The following is a 24179-nucleotide window of genomic DNA, read 5'->3' on the forward strand; positions in this document are numbered from 1 at the left end:
GCCCTACTCTCTCCCTAGTTACCCTTTTGCCCTTTATGTATTTGTAGAAGCTCTTTGGATTCACCTTTGCCTGATCTGCCAAAGCAATCTCATATCCCCTTTTTGCCCTCCTGATTTCTCTCTTAACTCTACTCCGGCAATCTCTATACTCTTCAAGGGATCCACTTGATCCCAGCTGCCTATGCATGTCATATGCCTCCTTCTTATTTTTGACTAGTGCCTCAATCTCCCGAGTCATCCAAGGTTCCCTACTTCTACCAGCCTTGCCCTTCACTTTATAAGGAATGTGCTTACCCTGAACCCTGGTTAACACACTTTTGAAAGCCTCCCACTTACCAGACGTCCCTTTGCCTGCCAACAGACTCTCCCAATCAACTTCTGAAAGTTCCTGTCTAATACCATCAAAATTGGCCTTTCCCCAATTTAGAATTTTAACTTTTGGGCCAGACCTATCCTTCTCCATAGCTATCTTAAAACTAATGGAATTATGATCACTGGTCCCAAAGTGATCCCTCACTAACACTTCTGTCACCTGCCCTTCCTTATTTCCCAAGAGGAGGTCAAGTTTTGCCCCCTCTCTAGTCGGGCCATCCACATACTGAATGAGAAATTCCTCCTGAATACACTCAACAAATTTCTCTCCATCCAAGCCCCTAATGCTATGGCTGTCCCAGTCAATGTTGGGAAAGTTAAAGTCCCCTACTATTACCACCCTATTTTTCTTGCAGCTGTCTGTAATCTCCTTACATATTTGCTCCTCAATTTCCCGTTGACTATTTGGGGGTCTGTAGTACAATCCTATCAAAGTGATCTCTCCCTTCTTATTTTTCAGTTCTACCCATATGGACTCAGTGGGCGAACCCTCGGATATATCCCCTCTCACTACTGCCGTGATGTTCTCCCTAATCAAGAACGCAACTCCCCCTCCTCTCTTACCTCCTGCTCTATCTTTCCTATAGCATCTGTACCCTGGAACATTGAGCTGCCAGTCCTGCCCCTCCCTTATCCATGTTTCAGTAATAGCTATAACATCCCAGTCCCATGTACCCATCCATGCCCTGAGTTCATCTGCCTTGCCCATCAGACTTCTTGCATTGAAATAAATGCAGTTTAATCTAGACTTCCCTTGGTCTTTGCCCTGCTTTCTCAGACCATCTGTCCGGTCATGTTCTGTACACTCTCCCTTACTGTCTTTTGTTTCTGTCACCACTTTATTTCCCACTGACTTCCTGCATCGGTTCCCATCCCCCTGCCACATTAGTTTAAACCCTCCCCAACAGCACTGGCAAACACTCCCCCTAGGACATTGGTTCCAGTCCTGCCCAGATGCAGACCGTCCAATTTGTACTGGTCCCACCTCCCCCAGAACCGGTTCCAATGGCCCAGGAATTTGAATCCCTCCAGCTTGCACCATCTCTCAAGCCACGTATTCATCTTAGCTATCCTGTCATTCCTACTCTGACTAACCCGTGGCACTGGTAGCAATCCTGAGATTACTACCTTTGAGGTCCTACTCTTTAGTTTAACTCCTAACTCCCTAAATTCAGCTTGTAGGACCTCATCCTGTTTTTTACCTATATCGTTGGTGCCTATATGCACCACGACAACTGGCTGTTCACCCTCCCCCTCCAGAATGTCCTGCAGCCGCTCCGAGACATCCTTGACCCTTGCACCAGGGAGGCAACATACCATCCTGGAGTCTCGGTTGCGTCCGCAGAAACGCCTGTCTATTCCCCTTACAATCGAGTCCCCTATCACTATAGCTCTGCCACTCTTTTTCCTGCCCTCCTGTGCAGCAGAGCCAGCCACGGTGCCATGAACCTGGCCACTGCCACCTTCCCCTGGTGAGCCATCTCCGCCAACAGTATCCAAAACGGTATACCTGTTTTGGAGGGAGATGACCGCAGGGGACCCCTGCACTGCCTTCCTACTCTTCCTCTGTCTGTTGGTCACCCATTCACTATCTCCCTCAGTAATTTTTATCTGCGGTGTGACCAACTCACTGAACGTGCTATCCACGACTTTCTCAGCATCGCGGATGCTCCAAAGTGAGTCCATCCGCAGCTCCAGAGCCGTCAAGCGGTCAAACAATAGCTGCAGCTGGACACACTTCCCGCAGGTGAAGGAATCAGGGATACAGGAAGGAGCCCTGAATTCCCACATCCCACAAGAGGAACATGACACGGCGCTGGGATCTCCTGCCATGACTTAACCCTTAAATTAGCTTAAGAACAACTACAATGTCAAGAGAAAATAAAAGGAAAGAAAAACTACTTACCACTCCCTTTAAGGAGTTTACTCCTTTAAATTGTTCTCAATTTAGAGAATGTTAACTACACTAGGGACCTTGATTCACTAAAAAATAAACGCTACTTCCTATAAGACCTGCAGACCTTCCCTTTCCTTTTACTTCAGTTACTGTAGATAAGGAGAAATACTCACCTGAACCTACTCACCAATCAGGTGCCTCCCCTGTGTCGCGTCCCGATCTGATTCCTGACGTCACTTCGAACTCGGTCGCAGCTCCGCTCGGCTCGGCTCCTCTCAGCTGTTCTCAGCGCTCTGAAATCCCGCCTTTTATCGGACGCTCCCTCCGCTCGGCTCGGCTCCTCTCAGCGCTCTGAAATCCCGCCTTTTATCGGACGCTCCCTCCGCTCGGCTCGGCTCCTCTCAGCTGTTCTCAGCGCTCTGAAATCCCGCCTTTTATCGGACGCTCCCTCCGCTCGGCTCGGCTCCTCTCAGCGCTCTGAAATCCCGCCTTTTATCGGACGCTCCCTCCGCTCGGCTCGGCTCCTCTCAGCTGTTCTCAGCGCTCTGAAATCCCGCCTTTTATCGGACGCTCCCTCCGCTCGGCTCGGCTCCTCTCAGCGCTCTGAAATCCCGCCTTTTATCGGACGCTCCCTCCGCTCGGCTCGGCTCCTCTCAGCTTACTATGTTAAAGGCGCTATATAAATGCACGTCGTTGTTGTTGTATCAGAATTGCAGGACCATTATTTTCTCTCCCCCAATTTTCAGTAATGGCTGTTAATCAATTTATGAAGAGGTCAGATAAGCACTAAACGCGCATCAATAGTCTATTAGTACTTTCTGCCGACATTACATTCATTTTTACTGGTGTTTTTTTTAGATAAAGGCTGGAATTGCGGCCCCTTAATGCTTTAAGTTTCTTCATAACGATACAAAACTGGCCTCAGCTTTTGGTATAGATCAAAGCTAACTTGACTGAATCTAGAATTTGTCTGCAATGTTCATTCATGGACTGATGTAAAGAATTAATTTAACACATATGCCATTACCTAATTTCTCTTAATGTTTTAACCTGACTTATTCCTAAAGGACTTATCTTTAACACTCTGTGTACCTTTTACATAATTGTCATGTTTATTTTAATCCCTCTCGATGCTGTCAATAGTGTGCCTTTCTATTTTCTTCTTATCCTATCATAAATATTAATTTTAGCTATCCATATTGCATTGCCTTAAAGGGCTTGTCATTGGAAATCAGCACAACTTTGTTACACTGCAGAACAGTTATAAATCTTAGATTTAGACCGACTAAAATATAACCGTGTATCCCTAATCTATACAATAGTTATTAGTGCGACTGCAAAGGTTGCTCCTATTAATCTCTATTAATATCCTGCAGGGCTATACGACAAAAATAAAGCCCGTACCTCAAGCAGAATATAGTCACGATATAGGAAACGACTCACAGCAAACGCAGTTAATTCTCTAATGATTAAATCCTTTATGAAAGAGCTGGATAAATATCTGGGATTGAATGTGGTAGGATGGCCTAAACATTTTCCAGTGGAAATTTGCTGATGGGCCTTGTAGGCCCGAAGCATGCAGATCCCCCACAACATAGGACCAATTTAGGTGTCAGCCTTGACTCAGTTGGTAGCCCTCTCACCTCTGAGTCAGAAGGTTATAGGTTCAAGCTTCCCTCCAGAGACTTGAGCACAAAACCTAGGCTGACGCTCCAGTGCAGTACCGAGGGATTGCTGCACTATTGGAGGTGCTGTCTTTTGGATGAGACGTTAAACCGAGATGATAATTCTGTGGAAGTATTGTAAGTTTTTGCATGGGAAACAAAATCTTGACTGAACCCTATAATACTCCTGTAATTTGAACCAAACAGGCTCAAGTTTAAGACTGAATGAAAATACTGTCTGACCTGCTGTAGGCTCACTGAAATGCACATACATTGAGGAAAACTTTAAAAATAACAAAAGCTAAAAATATTTATTTTATTAAGTTACAACAATAAACATGCTGGTACATATTTCTCCATTTATCTCCTCTCATCCTTCAATCAAACTGTATGGTCTCAATTACTAATTACTGCACTCTAGCATAGTCATTATTCCTTAATTTAAGTTTATTGCTCTTTGACCATTCAATCAACAATCTGCAACAGCTGTATTATATTAGATGAATGAATAGGACCTGTACTACAAGATATTTAATAAATATTGGACAGAATTACCCAGTTCCTAACAGGCAATTAAAGCAAAAATTGCATTCATTCACCTGTTTTTTTTTGTCTTTTACATTATCCATCATTCAGCCTGCCCTCCAACCCAACCCAATCTTCTCCTGCTGTGAGGCCTCCTCCCTAGCAAGGGGTACAGCATGGTCCAGGGCACAGAGTTCTTCACTGCTGCTGTCCTAGTCTTTTATCCAGGCCGAGAGAGTGGCATTGGGTAGAGTCCATTTCCACCAGAGCAAATACAAGTGCCCCCACCACAGAAGGAGGGCACCACTAATACAGAAAGACTTGCATTTATATTGCACCTTTCATGTCATCAGGACGTTCCAAAGCGCTTTACAGCCAATGAAGTACTTTTGAAGTGCGGTCACTGTTGTAATGTAGGAAACACAGCAGCTAATTTGCGCACAGCAAGATCCCACAAACAGATAATAACTAGATCATCTGTTTTTTAGCAATGCCGGTTGAGGAATAAATATTGACCAGGACACCAAGAAGAACTGCCCTGCTCTTCTTTAAAATAGTGCCATGGAATTACAAGGGCAGACCGGTCCTTGTTTTAACATCTCATCAGAAAGACGGCACCTCCGAGCAGTACTTCATTCCCTCAGTACTGCACTGGAGTGTCAGCTTAGATTTTGTGCTCAAGTGTCCGGAGTGGGACTTTGAACCAATGACCATTCTAATTCAGAGGCGAGAGTGCTACCCACTGAGCCACAACTAACACCTTAACCAAAAGAGCAAAGAGCCCACACAAAGTAGAGAGGGCGTGCCAGTAATAGCAGATTACAGTGTGCTCGTTCCCAAATTGATGCCAATTAAACAGTTGATGTCCTGCAGTGTCCATTGGAAGGCTTGAAGCAAAACGGTCTGGATTTCACCAGATCTTCTGCTGTCAGTACAATTCCATGAGAGAAGGTTTACACTTGTTTAATGGTACTGGTCCTGTCATTGTTCTCCACCTCACCGCTACCACTATCCCCACGATAAGTTTCATTCACAGTTCCATTAAGTTCAGTAGTTGAATGGGTTATTCAAATATTAGTCAAGGCTGGGATACAACCTCATGATCCGCTGATTGATAGTCCATAGCTCTTCTACTAGGGCTACCAGGTTATCCTGAATAATAAATCCAAGTTAGCTTCAAACATCAAGAAAGCACAAGAGGGATGATTTTCTAATTTATTTTTCCCGGTGGTTAATTGTTGGAATGATTGGAAAATTGGTCCTCATGGGCTAGTGAAAGGACTACGAGACAACAGGGTAGACTTTACTGTTGGGATGTTATCATATAAACATTTAATATACTTATGTCAAATTCCTCTCTTTCTGATTTTAACAGAGATATTGACTCATTTAAAATAAACGGGTTAACGCTTCTGTAAAAAGAAAATTTGGTACGAATACATTAACATACGAACAAAGAGCAGGAATAGGCCATTCGGCCCCTCGAGCCAGCTCTGCCATTTGATAAGATCATGGCTGATCTGATTGTGACCTCAACCCTACTTTCCAGTCTACCTACTATATCCTTTGACTCCCTTGTTAATCAGGAATCTATCTAACTCAGCCTTAAAAATATTCAATGACCCTGCCTCCACCGCTCTCTGGGGAAGGGAGTTCCACAGACTCACGACCCTCAGAGAAAAAATTTCTCCTCATCTCTGTCTTAAATGGGAGACCCCTTATTTTTAAACTGTGGCCCCTAGTTCTAGTCTCTCCCACAGGGGGAAACATCCTAGCAGCATCTACCCCTTCTAGTCCCCTCAGGATCTTACATGTTTCAATAAGACCACCTCTCATTCTTCTAAACACCAGTGTATACAGGCCCAACTTGTCCAACCTTTCCTCATAAGATAACCCACTCATCCCAGGAATTAGTCGAGTGAACCTTCTCTGAACCACTTCCAAAGCAATTATGATCTTTCTTAAATAAGGAGACCAAAACTGCACACAGTATTCTAGATGTGGTCTCACCAATACCCTGTACAACTGTAGCAAAATATCTCAACTTTTATATTCCATTCCCCTTGCAATAAATGACAACATTCCCATTTGCCTTCCTAATCACTTGCTGAACCTGCATACTAACTTTTTGTGATTCATGTACTAGGACACCCAGCTCCCTCTGTACCTCAGAGTTCTGCAATCTCTCTCCATTTAAATAATATACTGCTTTTCTAGTCCTCCTGCCAAAGTGGGACAAGTTCACATTTTCCCACATTATACTCCATCTGCCAAATTTTTGCCCACTCGCTTAACCTATCTATATCCCTTTGCAGACTCCTTGGGGGTGATTTTAAACCCCCAGAATGGGTGGGTTGGGGGTGGGTGGGAGTTGAAAATAGTTGTTTTTTTGGGTGGCAACCACAAAATTTTCGGACTTTGCATTCCCAGTGGGAAGCCTGTACTTTTACGCTCCGACGTTAAACCCGGAAGCCTGGTTGCAGTTGTGACCCAAAAAACAACTATTTTCACCCGCCCCCAATCCACCCGTTCTTGGGGTTTAAAATCACCCCCTTTATGCCCTCTTCACAACTAACTTTCCTACCTACCTTTGTATCATCAGCAAATTTAGCAACCATGCTTTTGGTCCCTTCATCCAAGTCATTGATATAGATTGTAAAAAACTAAGGCCCCAGCACTGATCCCTGTGTTTCTCCACTCTTTACATCTTGCCAACCTGAAAATGACGCATTTATGCCTACTCTCTGTTTCCTGTTGGCCAACTAATCCTTTAAATGATACAATCCTTTAAAAGATACAATGGCCTCTACCTCAACCACTGTCTGGAAAACCATTCCATGCTCCAGCAACTCTCTGTGTACAGAAATTTTTCCTAAGCTCCCTTCTCACTCTTTTAGTGACAAATTTAAATTGATGATCCTTTAAACCAGAGGGAATAGTCTTTTCCTATTCACTATAACAAAACTCTTAATGAAGTTTTCAGGAGTCAGGGAGAGATAGCCTAAATTACATGACCTGGGCGAGCACCTAAATCTGGAGCACCTGATTACCAGGGAAGCCTCATACAGCAATAGAAGTGGCTGGATGCAGGGGTCGGTGAAGGGGAAGTGTTGGGTTCCCCCACCCCAGAAAGATAACCTCTTTGTAAGGGGCCAATAGTTATATTTTTAAAAATTATCAACCTAGAAAATCTTTTGGGGCCCCAAGTGATGTCACCCAGGCGTCCGTGTTGGGATGTGAAATTCACTTCCGGGGTTGGTGTCTTTCTTCCTCTAATTTGTTACCTTCCAAGGAATAAGTGGCCTCCTTATTCCTCCTACCAAAATGAATCACCTCATACTTTGCTATATTTAATTTCATTTTCCATTTATTTGCCCACTCTGAAAGTATGTTCATGTCTTTCTGTATTTTGGTGCAGTCTGCCATATTATTAGCTGTACCCCCAAATTTAGTATCATCTGCAAATGTCAACACCACACCTTTAATTCCTGAGTCGATATTATTTATGTATATAGTGAACAACATTAGTCCCAGCACAAATCCCGATAGGACACCATTTCCAACTTCCATTAACTCCCACCTTCTGCTTTCTGTTTTGTAGCCATTTTTCAATCCATTCTGCTACCTGGCCTCTGACTCCACACACCCTGACCTTTGTCATGAGGCTCTTATGTGGCACCTTATCGAAGACCTTCTGAAAATCCATATATACCACATCCACTGTATTGCCCTTGTCTACTCTTTCTGTTATTTCTTCAAAGAATTCAATATGGTTGGTTAAGCATAACCTTCATTTTAGAAATCTATGGTGACTATTTTTTTTAATATATTCTCCGTCTCTCGATGTTTCATTATCTGATCTTTTAGCAACGATTCTAGTATCTTTCCTACCACAGATATTAAGTTAACTGGTCAACAATTCCCTGGATTAGTTCTATCTCCTTTTTTGAAATTAGGAATTATATTTGCTGTTCACCGGTCCTCGCTATTGCTTTTTCTTTTCAATTTTTATATATGTATAATATATAGTGGTGCCTCTGCTATCTCCTCCTTAGTTTCTTTGAATGTCTGTAGATGCAATCCATCTAGACCTGGGGCTTTGTCCTCTTAAGTTTGGCTAGTTTGTCTTGTATCTCCTTCCTTTCTAACTTCCCTGTTGTAATATCCTTTTGACTTCCACTGTTGTGATTTCCTCTTTGCTATCCTCTACAGTGAAAACTGAGGCAAAGTATCTATTCAGCATCCCTGCCATTTCAATATGATCTCTTATGAGTTTATCTTGCTCCTCAGTTAAGGCCCTATCCCTATCTTAATTCTCCTTTTTATTTTGATTCAATTTGATCCTCACCTCTTTATTTATCCATGACATCTCCTTCCTGGCTAGTTTGTTCTTATTTTTTAGTGGAATATGATTCTCCTGAAATCTGTTGATCTCGCCTTTAAATATTGTCCTCTGTTGTTCTACCTCTTTGTCAATATTTTCTCAGTCTACCTTCCTTTGCTCCATCATCATATACTCGTATTTGGATTTTTTTTTCCAATCTATCACTTTGGTCTTTGTGCTATCTATATATCTCTCAATCATTATCAAACCATATTATATTGTGATCACTACTGCCTAGAGTTCTCCCACTCTTACTTCTTTTATCTGCCCTAGTTCATTTCCCATTACTAGGTCTAGAAGTACTTCCTCACTTGTTGAGCTTCTCACATATTGGGTCAGAAAGGAGTCTTGCACACACTGTAAAAACTCCACCCCTTCTCCCCTTTTACTCTCTTCCCTGCCAGTTTATTTGGGGTAGATGAAATCCCCCATGATTATGATATTTTTAACTCATTTCATATATTTGCCTACATTATTTCTCCCTCCACTTCCTTTCCACTATTTGGTGCTTTATAGTATACCCCTAATAGTGTGACCAATCCCTTCCTATCCTTTATCTCAATCCATATGGATTCTGTTTCTATCTCTTTGTTAGTTATGTCCTTTCTTGCTACTGTCATTGTGTTATTTCTGATTGATACAGCTACCCCACCACCCTTTTTCCTTCCCTATCATTACTTGTTAAACTTGTATAAAACCTTGGTTAGACCACACTTGAAGTACGGTGCACAGTTCTGGTCTCCATTTAACAAAAAGGATATAGAGGCACTGGAGAACGTGCAAAAAAGATTTAAAATCATGATACCAGAACTGAGACTGAGAGGTTATAACCATCAGGAAAGAATGAACAGGCTGAGGCTCTTTTCTCTAGAAAAAAGACCGAGGGGTGACCTAATAGAGGTCTTTAAAATTATGAAGGGTTTTGATGGGGCAGAAGTAGAGAAAATGTTTTCACTTGTGGGGGAATCCATAACTAGGGGTCATAAGTATAAAATAGACACTAATAAATCCAACAAGGAATTCAGGAAAAACTTCTTTACCCAGGGAGTGGTTAGAATGTGGAACTTGTTACCACATGGTTGAGGTGAATAGCATAGATGCATTGAAGGGATGTTAGATAAGTACATGTGGGAGAAAGAAATAGAAGGTTGTGCTGATAGGGTTAGATAAAGAGTGGTGGGAGGAGATTCATTTGGAGCATAAACACTGGCATAGACCTGTTGGGCTGAATGGCCTGTGCTGAAAACGTGCTGAAAATTCTATGTATTAAATACATTACAGCCTGCAATATTTAACTGCCAATCCTGTCCTGTCTGTAGTTTAGTAACATTCTCAAACAAGCGTCGTCAAAACTGAAAGAAAAATATATAATTTTGATCAACAAAATAGGAAAAGAGAACAAAAGATTGCTAATAGTTTTTTTTTGTAGCTGTGTAATTTTTAAATGGGCTACCTTTGTAAGACAACATATGTAGCTTTTTTACTCAATACTGCATCCACAAGTCATCCAAACTGCAGGATTCCTGTACATTTTCATAAATATCATGATGCCAGTGAATTAGAAAAGTTGATTCATTATCAACTCAATTCTGTTATTAATCCTGTAGCAATATTCTATACAAAGACATTTGGCTGGCATTTTTCATTATGTTAACCAGATGCTATAAAATCTGCTGAGTGGTGTCCCTGACTGCCCTTCCTTTTTCAGAATATTTATGAGTACTGTGCATTGTAAAAGTTTTATTAAGCCGAGGAGTACTCTATTTTCTTTGCATCTGGTAATGCATGGCTATGCTTTTCGTCATAGAATCATAGAAAGGTTACAGCATGGTAGGAGGCCATTCGGCCCATCGAGTCCACGCCAGCTCTATGCATGAGCAATCCAGCTAGTCTCACTGCAATATTTTACTTTCAAGTACTTATCCAGTTCCCTTTTGAAGACCATGATTGAATCTGCCTCCACCACCCAATGCATTCCAGATCCTAACCACTCATTATGTAAAAAAGTTTTTCCTCATGTCACCTTTGGTTCTTTTGCAATCACCTTAAATCTATGTCCTCTGGTTCTTGACCCTTCCACCAATGGGAACAGTTTCTCTCTATCTATTCTGTCTAGACCCTTCATGATTTTGAATACCTCGATCAAATCTCCTCGCAACTGTCTCTATTCCAAGTAGAACAACCCCAGCTCCTCCAGTCTATCCACGTAACTAAAGTCCCTCATCCCTGTATTCATTCTGATAAATCTTTTCTGCACCCTCTCTAAGGACTTCACATCTTTCCTAAAGTGTGATGCCCAGAACTGGACACAATACTCCAGTTGTGGCCGAACCAGTGTTTTATAAAGGTTCATCATAACCTCCTTACTTTTGTACTGTATGTCTCTATTTATAAAGCCCAGGATCCCGTATGCTTTTTTTAACTGCTTTGTCAACCTACCCTGCCACCTCCTACGATTTGTGCACATATAACCCCACCTCTCTGTTCCTGTACCCCTTTTAGAATTGTGCCCTCTAGTTTATATTGCCTCTCCTCATTCTTCCTATCGAAATGTATCACTTCACATTTTTCCGGGTGACTTATTTACTTTAAGTACAGCTAAACTTTCTAGTACTTCCTCTTTATCAATTTTTAGCCCATCCAGTATCTCAACTATATCTTCCTTTACTGAGGCTCTGGCAGCATCTTCATCATGTTCATCAACAAGCATCAACAGCACATGATTTGTAGCAAAGCTACAATGGTGAGCAGAATAGTGCAAATCATACACAACATTTTTCCTTTGTTTATGTATTTATCCTGAGGATGTGCGAAACACTGGCAAGGCCACATTTATTGTCCATCCCTAGTTGTTTTCAGAAGGTAGTAGTGACCCTTCTCCTTGCAGAAGTTCATGGACATTGTTTCCTAGTGCTAGTTCATAAATCCCCACACTTGCTGAATTTAATTTCACAACTCACCATGCTGGATTTGAACTCACGGCCTCTAAAGTTACTGGTCTAGTACCATAATCTCAGCACTACTGTGCCTACAAATGTTTTGATGTTCTCCCTTCCTGTTCTGAAGGCAGTAACTCATGTTCCACGGGTTTTGCTAACGTTCTGGTACCTCACCCCAGTAATCAATGTGTAAACCTGGACAGAAAGTTGGTAGGTGATTTAACTTTGGGTTTGGCTCTGATTTTGCCAATCTGGCTTTCCATGGCATTTACACACACACACACACACACACACACACACACAGTAGGGGTCACCGAATAACCGGATAACAAACAAGAGAGGGGCGCCTGGCCGATCTTTGCATGATAGCCCAGGAGTGATGAGGCCGATTGTAAAATTTCTACCACCAGCCTGGCAATGGTCAGATAACTCAGCATTGACTAGGGATCAAACTTGGGAGATTCATACTCCATCTGACTTAGTTCCACACATTTACCAGCTGAGTCAACTGGGAGGCTAGAGATATAAGAGAAAGAACTTACATTTCTATAGCGCGTTTCATGACCTCTGGATGTCACGAATGCTTTACAGCCAATGAAGTGCTTTTTGAATAATCAATGTTGTAATTTAGGAACATAAGAAATATAAGAAAAAAAACATTGTTTAGATCGTATGGCTCAAGCTTGTTACATTTACACATGTTGCCAGTTTCTCTACTCTCGAAGATTTGGCTTCTAACTGCTACACGGCAACGAGGGAATATTAAAGCTTTCTATTGAGGAATATTGGGAAAGGCTAAGCTAACATGCTGTTACTCACACTCAGTTCATTTAAAAATGTCAAAACCAGTCAGGGCATTTGAAACACCTTAGGAAACCATTAATATAAGGTCGTTCACATTCCAAAATCTGTTTATATGCTGATAACACAGCGTACCCTCATAAAACTGCTACTACTGTTGAAAAAGTATTGCGGACAAGATGAACATTTGCCAATGGTTAGATAACATTCAGCTTAGTCTAAATGAAGACTAAGCTAAAATAAATCAATCTTGTTTGGTTTATCTCAGCACTTTTCCTAAATGTGCCCTTAGTAACTGACATCATTGGCATTAGCTTTGTGATTGTTAACTCTGAAATATCCAAGTGTATATTTGGGAAACACACTGTTCCTCAATTATCCTATTACCCAACTAATAAGCAAGAAATTGGCAAAGAAACATCGCACATTTATTGAAGCCCATCGGATTCTGCATTACACAGAAAGCAGCAATTACAGTAAAGCTGGGTTATCCAAACCATGGCCGCCAATCCCTGGAATCTGGACCATGAAGCCCAGGCAACTTAGTCCTATTTGCGCTTATATTTCACATTCATTGGTTTCTCCTATTTGAATCTTATGGGGCTCGTGTTACCAGGGCTGTGGGTTCACGGCGGGGGGGCTATTGGGCGCGAGGGTAACGCGCCCGGTGAAATCAGTCTGCCCCGCGCGCGATCGCAGCCTAATTGGATCCACTTACCTTGTCTTCCGGGTTCCCCACTGCTGATCTGCGCGTCGGGCGGGCTGCGCATGCGCAGTAAGGTCTGTCAGCTGGAGGAGCTCTATTTAAGGGGCAGGCCTCCACTGACAGATGCTGCAACAAATAGAAAAAATTACAGCATGGAGCAGCCCAGGAGGAAGGCTGCTCCCAGTTTAACGATGCCTCACTCCAGGTATCAATACATGGGGTGAGGAGGAGGGGGAGGACAGAGATCATCCCCCCCGGCGGGCGGGAGGAAGCGGCCTGCCTCTGCCACCAGGAAGGCCTGGCTCGAGGTGGCAGAGTAGGTCACCAGCACCACCAACATATCGCCCACCTGCATACAATGCAGGAGGCGCTCCAATGACCTCAGTAGGTCAGCCGAAGTGAGCACACTTACTCTTTCCCCTACACTCCATCTGCCACATCACCGCCCCCACCCCACATCTCCTTCTGCACTGCCAACACTACTCTGTCATATCACCCCTCATACCCACTCAAACCTCATCCTCATCTTACCTGCACTTACTCACCTCGCCAGTACTCATCCCGCCACTACCACTCAACCCAATCCTCATACAATCTCATGGCTTTATCTCATACTCACCCTCTCGTGCATCTCTTTTACGGTCAGCCTCACTCAACCTGCCATTACCTGTACTGCAGCCACAGGGCATGCATCACATATGTGCAGTAGGCAGCGTAAGGCAAACGTGTCGTGGGCATGAAGGGGATGCACAAGGGTGTTTGAGGGTTTGTCATGGTTGTTACTTATATTGAATTTCTGACCAACTCACATTACATATTATATTGGCACCACCACTGCCATGTCTTCGCGAATTTTGTCTGGTTTGCACAATAATGCCCTTTCCTGAGGATCACTATGAAGACCCACAACTGATACCACCCATTGTGGCACTGCAGAGTGGGTGTAGGTGTATTTGCAGGGCTCTTTTCTGCAGACGGCTGAGAGATGTTGGCGATGTCCCCGGTGGCACAGTGGAAGGATGCGGAGGAGAAGTTGTTGAGGGCAGTGGTGACTTTGACAGCGACAGGTAAGAAGATGGTGCTCGGGCCAGCCAGGAGCAGCTTGGCATGGAGGAGGCTGCAGATGTCCACGACTACATGTCGAGTGACTCTGAGCCTCCGTGTGCACTGCTGCTCAGAGAGGTCCAGGAAGCTGAGCCTCGGTCTGTGGAACCTGTGGCGAGGGTAGTGCCCTCTGCGACGCATCTCTCTCTGCGATAGCCCTCCTTCCTGCTGTACAGGTGGATGTGTCACAGCACTCTGTTGTGGAGCTCCACGTGTCAGAGGTGGACGGCGTGGATGCCGAGGCTGGTGATGCTGTTCGCCCTCCGAGGAGGTCATGACTGCAGCTACGGCGGCCCCCATCCGGAAGATGTACATCTGAGGGGGTCCGCAAGGTAGGTACATGTCTCTGGACCGCGGGGTAAGTGTGCAAGTTGGTGACTTTGATTGTCAGGAGGACGGTGGTGGAGGCCAAACTTTGTCCCAAGTGACAGAGTGGCCTCCTGCAATGAGTGAGTGTCTCCACCCCCACCTGTCAAATGGACCTTTGCAGCTGCCACAGGCTGACAGCTGCAACACGTCCATTTGACCTGGGAGTGTTTCCCCCAGTGTGGGAAACAGTCCCAGTTTGCTTTAAAATCCCACCCCTCCTCCCATAATCCCTTGATCAGGTCAGTTAATGACCTGAACAAGCAAAGTAAATAGCTTCAAGTGGCATCCTGCTGGCTTTAATTGCCTGCGGGATTCCCACCAGCGGGGGCTGCGCGCGCACCCCCGCACATCAGTGGGGAACCCGGAAGTGGGCGGGTTGGAGTCGGGCTCCCGACCCACTCCGGGATTCCCCGATTTTCGGGGCCCCCCCGCCAGGAACGCACCCGATAGCGGGTGCTAAAATGACGCCCATGGGCTTAGAGGTTTAGAAAGGGACAATTTTAGTGCTGTTGCCTTATTGGTGGATAAATCCTAAATAGAATACCAAGATTTATCAGAATTCACAGCCTGAAATTATGAAAATTAAGGAACAAATTGAGTTAAATTTGCATGTGGCCTCTTAAGCTCCATGAAACACATCTATCTGGCCCCTGAAGACAAAAAGCTCGGACACTCTTGCTGTAAAGAGTATACAACCCGCTAAATTCTGCCTCACCTTTGCTTATATGAGTTGCCAAATACTGTCCACCAGAGAGGACAACTAATCCTTCTCAGTATAGGGACTTTTACTTTGAAGGAGTGTCATTATCAGCAGGAATGTGGTATCCGGTTGTGAGTAGCATTCCATAGTCCCAGCAACATTAGAGAGCCAGATTATTTTGTGGAGCTTATCGGCTGCTGTTGGGCCTCCACTTACAATTGGCCTCCAATGAATCCTAACATGAAGCAGGGTAAAAAAGGGTCCATTTCAATGCCCTAGGACCCCATCTTAAATGTAAAAGCCTTAAAACCTACAGACCATGCAATCTGCAGTAATTTTCTACAACCTTAGCTCCTACTTGGCTTGTAAAAAACTTCCAGTCACCAATACACAGTTAAACTGTATATTTTGCATGAAATCAACCAAATTGAATTTAGGTAGGATGTAGAGTCATATCACTTCAGCATTCTCCATCACTGGCCAACCCCAGATTGGCTATCAATCCACTTGGACAAAAAGAAGTAAAGCATAATCTATTGTTTAGCCAATATATTTGAAAGCAAATAGTAACAGTGATAATCTTAATTCAAGAAAATGCTAATGACAAATCCTAGTTACAAAAAAGTGGTGATGCTTTCAACCATCAGTTTACTGCTCATTTAGTGAGTACTGCATTCCAACAGAATGGTGAAAAGCCGACTAAAACTTTTACTGAGTAATTTATTGTGTTCATAGTAAAAGGTAAGCATTTTATTTTTAAACTCATCATTAGAAACAGATTGAATAGCAATAAAGAATCACTCTGTACTGAACCAAGCAACTGAGTACAAGCCATTCACTTGAAAGTTTCGACCTGATGATCTTGTCCTTTAGTCCCTCTACTTATAGAACCATTGAAGTTTACAGCACAGAAGGAGGCTATTTGGAATATGGCTGATTTTTTGCCTCTCTACCCAAGGGCACTAAGGTCGATTGCTGCCCAGTTGGGATCACTTAATGCAGCACTGGCCACAGATCCATCCTACGATCATTTGGTCTGTATGCCTTAGTAGTTCACTGGACTGGGTCTTTACCCATCTGGTCTTTGAAGCAGCTGAGTAATAAAAAAAACAACTTGCATTTACATAGCGCCTTTCACACCCCCTGGACAGCCCAAAGTGCTTTACAGCTTAACGGGCGGTTGATTTTGTACCCATTTTGTGCCCCTGCCGAAGTTGAATTTCACCCCCCAAGTCTCTGGAGTGGGACTTGAAACCTTCTGTCTTAGAGTGAGAATGCTACCACTGAGCCAAGGCCGGCACCTTTATTAATGAAAGTTTGCAGCTTCATTATTGCACACATGACATTACAGTTGATTAGGAAAGACCGGAATCGCGAGAAGTGCAAGCATATTGAAAATTCTGCGCACCTCAATAACCAGCTGTACTGGTGAATTAATGTTTCATTCGAAGTTCCTCTTCTCTTTTTTAACCGACTAGAAAATAATGTTATTGGCATGAAGAGTTGGTGCAACCTTGTGTGAAGTAAGATTTAGTTCAATCTGAACAGAAGCAAATCCACTCTGGTGAAAGAGGTGTAGAAACAATGGCGAAGTCATCTCAGCCACAGGATAATCAATGTTCACAATGTACCATGGCACGGGTTCAAATCTAATGCTCATGCCCATTTCTGCATCACACCCCACGTTCAGTGAAAATTGTGTTGTTTCTTTTTGCATTGTTTCCACTGATTTTAAGTCAGAACCAGGCTTTTAAAATCAGATATTCATTTCTGACCTGACATGACAAAATGTAATTGCTGTTAAATGCTATTTTGCTTTTTGATGAACAATATTGAACAGTGCTGAAATGTTGTATTCTCTTTTCTCTACGACTGATTTCGATACCACAAATCTCTGGAGCACGCGTGCATGCTTGTAATAATCTCTGAGCCTGTGTGACATCTGATGGGAGCTGACATGCCTGGGTTTTGCACTTTTTCTTTTATCATTTGTAGCAATAAATCAAACCCAAATAAAAACAACCATACTGGTAGCATTACCTTTTTTTTTAAACTAGAAACTGAAGATGGAGTGCAGATGATTCATAGGAATCTGATTAGCAGCGAAAGTATAAATGCAAAGCAGATTCGGCTCACAAACATCAAACACATTCGAGGACCGTCTCATTTATCTCCAAACGTTCACCTGTAATGTGTTTCCCATTTCACCTTAAAATTTTTGGTCCTATTGACTGAAACAATTCCTTCCAGACGTCGATGATAAAGGTTCAAGGCGAAAAGCTAGACAACTGGAAAAATTAAGTTAAATTTTAAACGCTGACAATTTTTCATCTTCTATTGAAATCCCCGCTGTTTAACGTTACTTGAGGGGGATTTTTCAAATCTTAAATACAGCATTTGTTTTTTTAAAAAGACCAGCAGATCTAAGCAAATCAGAACGTTTGATTCAAAATTAACTTTCACTGCCACGAAGACAACTGAAATGGGACCCAGCATCAGCAGCTATCAGAGCAGCACACTGACGACTCAGCCCTGCTCTATACTGACAATGAACATAAGCCTGGGCTATTACAAACCACATTGTAAATACAGGTGAGTTCTATGTCCCAATACACTGTCCTTATCTCGTTCTGTAATAGTAATTATTTGTACCTTTTTTAAATGTCATTTTTGGAGAACAAATGTGATGGAAAACACATTAGTCCTTTAAAAGTTAAAGAAAAGTGTGACACTGTGTTAAAGAAAGAATGTGCATTTATATAGCATCTTATCACATCCTCAGAACATTTCAAAGTGCTTACAACCAATGAATGGCTTTTTTTTAAATTGTAGGGGGTGAAATTGGCCTTCACCAGCAGTGCAAAACGGGCTCATAGCTAATCAGCAGCCTGTTTTACACATCGCCGGATTTTTAATTCCATTGCAGTCAATCGAAAATGAAATTGAGCATGGTATAAAACAGGCTACCAATTCACTATGAGTCCATTTGTGCTACTGGCGAAAACCAATTTCACAAGGGCTGATTCTCTAATTGAGCACCCCCAATGAGGAGCACTGCTCACAGGGAGCACTGATTAGGAAATCGTGGCCGCACACTCTTGATTTTTCTGCCTATTCATTTAAATGGATGGAAAATTGAGAGATAAGGTCAATGTTTTCCAGAGCAGCATTCCCTGTGAGTACCGCTCCTCACCGGGAACACCCAGTTTGGAAATCAGCCCCGCTGTTGTTATGTAGGCAAGCTGGCATTATAAGAACATAAGAAATAGGAGCAGGAGTAGGCCATCCAGTCCCTCGAGCCTGCTCCACCATTCAACAAGATCATGGCTGATCTTCTGCCTCAATGCCATTTTCCTGCACTATTCCCATATCCCTTGATGCCTTTAATATCTAGAAATCTATCGATCTCTGCTTTGAAAGTACTCAATGACTGAGCATCCACAGCCCTCTGAGTGAAGAAATTTCTCCTCATCTCAGTCCTAAATGGCCTACCCCTTATTTTGAGACTGTGACCCCTGCTTCTAGACACCCCAACCAGGGGAAACATCTTCCCTGCATCTGCCTGTCAAGCCCTGTAAGAATTTTGTATGTTTCAATGAGATCACACCTCATTCTTCTAAACTCTAGAGAATACAGGCCTGGTCTACTCAATCTCTCCTCATACGACAATCCCGCCATCCCAGGAATCAGTCTGGTGAACCTTCATTGTACTCCCTCTATGGCAGGTATATCCTTTCTTAGGTAAGGAGACCAAAATTGTACACAATACTCCAGGTGCGGTCTCACCAAGGCCCTATATAATTGCAGTAAGACATCCTCTTGTAATAAAGGCCAACATACCACTTGCCTTCCTAATTGCTTGCTGCACTTGCATGTTAGTTTTCAGTGACTCATGTAAAAGGACACCCAGGTACCTTTGAACATCAACATTTCCCAATATCTTACCATTTAAAAAATACTCTGCATTTCTGTTTTTCCTACCAAAGTGGATAACTTCACATTTTTCCACATTATATTCCATCTGTCATGTTCTTGCCCACTCACTTAGCCTGTCTATATCCCCTTGAAGCCTCTTTGCAGCCTCCTCACAGCTCACATTCCCACCCAGTTTTGTGTCATCAGCAAACTTGGAAATATTACATTTGGTCCCCTCATCCAAATCATTGATATAGATTGTGAACAGCTGGGGCCCAAACACCGATCCCTGCGGTACCCCACTAGTCACAGTCTGCCAACCTGACAAATACCCGTTTATTCCTACTCTCTGTTTTCTGTCTGATAACCAATTCCCAATCTATGCCAGTATATTACACCCAATTCCATGTGCTCTGACTTTGTTCAGCAACCTCCTGTGTGGGACCTTATCGAAAGCCTTTTGAAAATCCAAATACACCACATCCACTGGTTCCCCCTTATCTATTCTACTAGTTACATCCTCAAAGAACTCCAATAGGTTTGTCAAACATGATTTCCCTTTCATAAATCCATGTTGACTCTGCCAAATCCTATTATTATTTTCTAAGTGTCTTGTTATCACATCCTTTATAAAATATTCTAGCATTTTCCCTACTACTGATGCCAGACTAACAGGTCTGTAGTTCCCTGTTTTCTCTCTCCCTCCTTTCTTAAATACTTTTGCTACCTTCCAATCTATAGGAACCGTTCCAGAATCTATAGAATTTTGGAAGATGACAACCAATGCATCCACTATCTCTATAGCCACCTCTTTCAAAACCCTGGGATGTAGATCATCAGATCCTTGGGATTTATCGACTTTCAGTCCCATTAATTTCTCTAGTACTATTTTTTTTACTAATACTAATTTCCTTCAGTTCCTCATTCTCGCCAGACCCTTGGTTCACTAGTATTTCTTGTAGATTTTTTATGTCTTCGTCCGTGAAGGCACACAAAGTATTTGTTTAATTTCTCTGCCATTTCCTTATTCCCCATTACAAATTCTCCTATTTCTGTCTGTAAGGAATCCACATTTGCCTTCACCAGTCTTTTCCTTTTTACATATCTATAGGAGCTTTTACAGTCTGTTTTAATGTTTCTCGTTATACTTGCATCATAGCTGACAGTTGCATTTTGGAGAAAATAATCAATAAGGCTAATGGAATGCTGGCCTTTATATCTAGAGGACTGGAGTACAAGGGGGCAGAAGTTATACTGAAGCTATACAAAACCCTGGTTAGACCGCACCTGGAGTACTGTGAGCAGTTCTGGGCACCACACCTTCGGAAGGACATATTGGCCTTGGAGGGAGTGCAGCGTAGGTTAACTAGAATGATACCCGGACTTCAAGGATTAAGTTACGAGGAGAGATTACACAAATTGGGGTTGTATTCTCTAGAGTTTAGAAGGTTAAGGGGTGATCTGATCGAAGTTTATAAGATATTAAGGGGAACAGATAGGGTGGATAGAGAGAAACTATTTCCGCTGGTTGAGGATTCTAGGAGTAGGGGGCACAGTCTAAAAATTAGAGCCAGACCTTTCAGGAGCGAGATTAGAAAACATTTCTACACACAAAGGGTGGTAGAAGTTTGGAACTCTCTTCGCAAACGGCAATTGATACTAGCTCAATTGCTAAATTTAAATGTGAGCTAGATAGCTTTTTGGCAACCAAAGGTATTAAGGGATATGGGCCAAAGGCAGGTATATGGAGCTCGATCACAGATCAGCCATGATCTTATCAAATGGCGGAGCAGGCACGAGAGGCTGAATGGCCTACTCCTGTTCCTATGTTCCCAGGCACAAGGCTAAAGTTGGAATCCCAGCTATAATGGTGTTTATACTTAGGGTTCTCTCTGAGCAGGCCTGAGCTTCAGAGGCTTCATGTGGTTGAAGGGGAAGGAAGGGCAAATCAATCTGGGTGGGATCTTTGCTCAATCAACTTCAGCTACACTTCAAAATGGAATGGTATGATACTTAAGCATGCCTCTGGCAAGTCGATCAAGAATTGACCTTCATATCAGAGGAGATAACCCAATCTGTTGACCATGGAAAGCATGTATGCATGTGGGAGAGGGGGCTAACTTATTAGGAATGTTTTGTAAAATGTTACAAAGTTCACCCTCAAGCTGTTAATTCTCAGAAAAGAACTGAAGCCAAGATTATGAAGGGGATTGACAAAGGTTATCCAGGAAAGTTGTTCACCAAAATACCAAGGGACACATTCAATTAAAAAATTAGGAGGGTGAAGGAAATCAAGTGTAACATTTTACACAAAGTGTAACAGGGTTCTGAAATGAGTTATCAGGATAGACCATTGAAGCGATCAGTGTAAATGGGTTCATAATGCAAATAGATTTGTTTCTGGAGACAAAGGGAACTGAGAGACTGAGAAAGGAGGGTTGAATTACATCGAGTTACATCAAAACTACAGCACAGAAACAGGGCATTCGGCCCAAATGGTCTATACCGGCATTTATGCTCCACACGAGCCTCCTCCTTTCCTACTTCATCTAATCCGATCAGCATCCCTTTCTATTCCTTTTTCCCTCGTGCTTATCGAGCTTCCCCTTAAATGCATCTATGCTATTTGCCTCAACTACTCCCTGTGGTAGCGAGTTCCACATTCTTACCACTCTTTGGGTAAAGAAGTTCCTCCTGAATTCCCTATTGGATTTATTAGTGACTATTTTATATTTATGACCTCTAGTTTTGGATTCCCCCACAAGTGGAAGGGGTTAAAGACAGAGTAAATTATCACTTGATTCTATCAGCAAAATAGTGGATGGAAGATAGCTGAGACTATGGGCCATACGGAAAAGATATGAGTGGTGTTGGGCTATCATAAAACCTTGGAGAGATGATGGTGTTATTCAGTGGTGATAGAACAACACTTTGTTATTCAACAGATGATATCTATCTTACAAGTCATACTACCAACCTGGTGTTCCCTAGCATTTTCATGGTGATGGCTGATGAACTTGGCTATCCCTATAAAAAGTCAGCTTTGTGAACATTGCAACATTAAAAAAAAATTCCACCAGAGGGAAGATTAAGACCTTGGTCAAGATCGGCAGTAAATGAATTACTGCCCATTTGGAGGGAAATTATACCTAATGAAACTGGGCAGCCAACAGTTCATAGATGTAAGCTCAAATTAATACCTGTAACGTGCATCTTACTGAGGCAGACAGAGATCTCATAAAAGCATGTAATTGAGGAAAGGAACAGGCTGAACTAAGGCTTATTAAAAGTCTCCTAGTAACAGCTGCAAAGGCTGCAGTATGAACGATCCAATCAAAACAATTAAAACCACAGGTGCAATCGATGGACAACAAAGCACTGACGAAATAAAGTCCGACAGAATGGCAAATTAATACACCGTGTTGAGTGACTGAGACCAAATCCTCCAGACTCACCAGGGACTAATCTCACTCCATGTAAAGCAGTTAATAGAACAGGAATTTCAACACCCCGACAGTACTTCATTCAGAAAGACCTGCAATTAAATACATTTTGCAAAACACCTACAAACATCATGTGTGGTTAATATGGAACAGACCACCACAGGATACAATCAATAAAGTAATACAGCCTTTGGGACGGGATCTAGAATTGTTTGTTACATTCCAGAAAGAAGAGATGAAGCAGAAAATTTGAGGGGGAAAAAATAAAATAAAGAATGGAATTCTGTTCAGACAGATGAGTAAACCATATATTAATCGATAAGGGTAGCATGTTTGACGTAGTCTACATGGATTTTAGCAAGGCTTTTGACAAGGTCCCACATGGCAGACTGGTCAAAAAAGTAAAAGCCCATGGGATCCAAGGGAAAGTGGCAAGTTAGATCCAAAATTGGCTCAGTGGCAGGAAACAAAGGGTAATGTGATGAGTGTTTTAGCAATTGGAAGGCTGTTTCCAATGGGGTTCTGCAGGGCTCAGTACTGGGTCCCTTGCTTTTTGTGGTATATATTAATGATTTGGACTTGAATGTAGGGGTCTTGATCAAGAAGTTTGCAGATGATACAAAAATTGGCCATGTGGTTGATAGTGAGGAAGAAAGCTGTAGACTGCAGGAAGATATCAATGGACTGGTCAGGTGGGCAGAAAAGTGGCAAATTGAATTCAATCCACAGAAGTGTGAGGTAATGCATTTGGGGAGGGCAAACAAGGCAAGGGAGTACACAATAAATGGGAGGATACTGAGAGGTGCAGAGGAACAAAGGGACCTTGAAGTGCATGTCCACAGATCCCTGAAGGTAGCAGAACAGGTAGATAAGGTGGTTAAAAAGGCAGATGGGATATTTTCCTTTCTTAGCCAAGGCAAAGAATTTAAGAACAGGGAGGTTATGCTAGAACTGTATAAAACATTGGTTAGGCCACAGCTTGAGTACTGCGTACAGTTCTGGTCACCACATTACAGGAAAGATGTGATTGCACTAGAGAGGGTGCAGAGGAGATTTACGAGGATGTTGCCAGGGCTGGAGAATTTTAGTTATGAGAAAAGATTGGATAGGCTGGGGTTTTTTTCTTTGGAACAAAGGAGGCTGAGGGGAGATTTAATTGAGGTATATAAAATTATGATGGGACTAGATAGAGTGGATAGGGAGGACCTATTTCCCCTTAGCAGAGGGGTCAGTGACCAGGGGGCATAGATTTAAAGTAATTGGTAGAAGGATTAGAGGGGAGCTGAGGAGAAATATTTTCACCCAGTGGGCGTTAGGGGTCTGGAACTCACTGCCTGAAAGGGTGATAGAGACAGAAACC

The sequence above is a fragment of the Heptranchias perlo genome, chromosome 1, assembly GCF_035084215.1.
Source record: "Heptranchias perlo isolate sHepPer1 chromosome 1, sHepPer1.hap1, whole genome shotgun sequence".
NCBI classification, from domain to species: domain Eukaryota; kingdom Metazoa; phylum Chordata; class Chondrichthyes; order Hexanchiformes; family Hexanchidae; genus Heptranchias; species Heptranchias perlo.